The sequence below is a fragment of the Octopus bimaculoides genome, chromosome 1 (genome assembly GCF_001194135.2).
Source record: "Octopus bimaculoides isolate UCB-OBI-ISO-001 chromosome 1, ASM119413v2, whole genome shotgun sequence".
Taxonomy (NCBI): domain Eukaryota; kingdom Metazoa; phylum Mollusca; class Cephalopoda; order Octopoda; family Octopodidae; genus Octopus; species Octopus bimaculoides.
The window spans coordinates 34,298,984-34,302,384 of NC_068981.1; positions in this window are offsets into that span (position 1 = coordinate 34,298,984).

The following is a 3,401-nucleotide window of genomic DNA, read 5'->3' on the forward strand; positions in this document are numbered from 1 at the left end:
CGGGGTCGATAAAATAAATACCAGTTGATCACTGGGGTCGATGAAATCAATTTACCCCCTTTTCCGAAATTGCTGGCCTTGTGCAAAAATGTGAAACTAATATCATCAATATCCTTTGTAAGTCGGTGAGATGACAGAATCGTTAGCACGCTGGGCAAGATGCTTAGCGGTATTTCGTTCGTCTTTACGTTCTGAGTTCAAATTCCGCCGAGGTCGACAAATTCAGCCTTTTTGGGTCGATAAAATAAGTACCAGCTGAACACTGCGGTCAATGGAATCGATTGGGCTCCGCCCCACCCACGAAATTTGTTGGTCTTGTGCCAAAATTTGAAGCCAATTTTATCAATATCCTCAGTTTTACCGGAGACATACTCAGGAACAATCTTTTACTGTGTTGCTTTTGGAGTGTTGCTTTTCCAAGCCTTTGTTGAAGTACGCTGGTTCAGTAAATCTAGTATCACTTGAGAAGCCATTGAGAAATAAGTACTTCTTCAAGAAGTATTTACTTCACTATTGTCCCATTTGATTTTGTTCTTTTCAATTTTGTGCACTTGGTTGATGTATTTATTTTTGCTGTCGTTGATATTTGGTGATACCATACGGCACTCAAAAATTTTCTGCGTTAATCTTAAGTCTCTGCTTTCATTTTTTCCTTCTGAAATAGTCTTGGCCTGTATCACTGTTTTTGTGAAAGCTGCTATTTGATGTCAAAGTCTATTAAGCATATTTCCCGTAAATCAGTCAAGTTTTGCAGTTGTTGTATCGGTACTGATACTACAAATGCATTTTGGGATATTGTCTTGAAAAACAAAAACGCTGGTTGTCATATTTATCAAGTCCATCACAATATTCTTTCGTTAATCTATCTTCGTTCACAGCATCTGTATATAATAAATTTTGATCAATTCTTAAGCATCTATAAGCACTCATTGTGTGGCCCAGAAAATATAGACTGACTGGTTTGGAAAGTAGTTTTTCCACGTTCTACTGGATATAGTTGACTTGGCCATATTCCATCCTCATAACAGTTGAAAATGTTATTAAATTCAGAAGTTTCCTAGTATTGTAAATATTTCTAATTTAGCTCTGCTCGTCCACAAAGAAATTGTGAGTAACTTTATTATCTCTTTCTGTTGTAAGCCCTAACGTATGACCACTGGATTTTTATAAAAGAAACAACAGTGGATTTAATGCCATTCAATTATGCAACTTTCCCTTTGCTTTGGTGAAGCTAAACAGCACAGATATATTCAATTCCTGGAATATTCCCTTTGAAAGATGTATATATAACATAGAAGATAATAGTTTCTCTTCAGCTACAAATGTGAGGATTATTGACCAGGTGTGTATAAGCCCTTCAATGGCAACAACTAAGATTCTTTTGCCAGGTGCATTGAGCTATCATCAAGAAAAGAATCTATAAGAAAGCGATACAGTTACAAAGTTTCGACGACGTTTCCTTACTTCAGATACTTTATTGACCAAACTTATTCTTCAGATCCCAACTTTACTATTCTTTCCATCTGCCTTTTTCAACAGCCATCAACTATTGTTATACTAGCAACAGACATGGACGAATTTGTAACGAGTTGCGTACATTTTGTACATAATGTTTAGATAAGCAATGAGTCTACAATTTTCTGTCAAGTTTCCATTCTTGGTTACAAGGCTTTTCTGTGTTATAGCAAGCTAATTTGGTATATTCATCTGAGCTTCCATAGTCCTTTTAAATATATACATATAAATGGACATAACATCTTGTATCAATATCCAGCTATTATGTATCCAGTTATTATGTCTCTCTCTCTGGTGCCATTCAATTATGCAACTTTCCCATAATTTTGGTCTCAAAATTGATTTTGTAAGTTTTACTACTGATGTTAGTATAATATTCTTTTTTAATTGCATCTCTCCCTAACTCAGACTATAAAAATCCTTTTACCGAAAGAATTTGAGATTTTCTTGATAAGGGACTGTTTCTACAAAGATTTTGTTTTTATTCATTTTCCAGAGTACATCTCACGAATTAGAAACAAACTTATGGCTAATGCCGCTTCTTTATAGTATCTTTTCTACTGGTATTGAGGTTTAATATTATCAATTTCCTTTCAAATCTTCAATGTGAAGAATCTCCATACAATTTCATTGATAATTTCATAAGATGCAGTTGGTGAGGTGTGAACCTATTATTCACCTTACACCTTAAGATGGTAGCTAAATGTCCGGTTTTGCGATGCAGATTGTTGATGCTTCCTTTTAGTTTTGTTATTCATCTGGGTTGTTGATGGTGAATTGCTTCACTACTTCGCGCACTGCAGATATCCTCGTGATGTTCTTGTAGAATAACATCAGTTATATACAAACACATATTGATAAACTAAAATGTGCCACTACGTATTTCATATAGTCCCATTGTCAATAATTCTAAGATAAAAGTTGATAGGCTTTTCTTCCCCCATCTCGTCAAAAATGGCCTACTATTTAATCATAGTTTAGAGAAATTGGAAAAATTATTTGGACACTGCGTTTTAAGCTCTGTATATTCTACCGCCTCTGGGTTGAGTTATGTTACGCTATGTATGTATGTATGTATGTATGTATGTATGCATGCATGTCTGCGCGAATGTGCTTATACATACTATGTATATGCAGGTATGTATATCATTGCGTAAGTGAATCGTTGATTTGATTTACGACTGTGTATATTTACACATGTTTGTTTTTCCCCATACCTATATAGTTATACATTTTACAAGATAAACGTTGGAATATATGTTATATATTCTTACAATTCAATTCAAGATTTGTAACTGTAATTTTCTAATTAGTATGTATGTATATACAAGTAAATAGGACTTTTACTTTGGTAGATATTGTTATATTTCAATAAAAAAAGTGAAAATGTCTCAGCAGATAACAAGGATAACCACTTTTATCAAAATGAGTGAAGCAGAATTGGAAACGCAAACAAAAGAAAGAATAGTTTCAAGCTGTTTTACCTTTTTACTGGTTCTTACCATACAGCATTGGCCATGCTAGTGCACTGTCTCCATAAACTAGAAACAAATACACGTGAAAAATATAAAATAAGCTCCAGAAACAAATTGGCAGACTAAACTTCCGCTGATGACGGTTGAGAAAACTCATAAACGTTCGGAATTACTTCCCTTGCTTGTCAACTTGAAAATAACTAGCTCATCGCTTGCCTTATTTTCTTATAAACTCTTATGGCTGTTTCTACTGTTGATTGTACAACGAAGAACATATATATACAAAGTATTTTAACATATATATATAAAGTATTTTAATAATACAAATCGATAGATTCATACGAACATACGTGTGACATCGCGTATCTATCTATCTATCTATCTATCTATCTATCTATCTATCTATATATA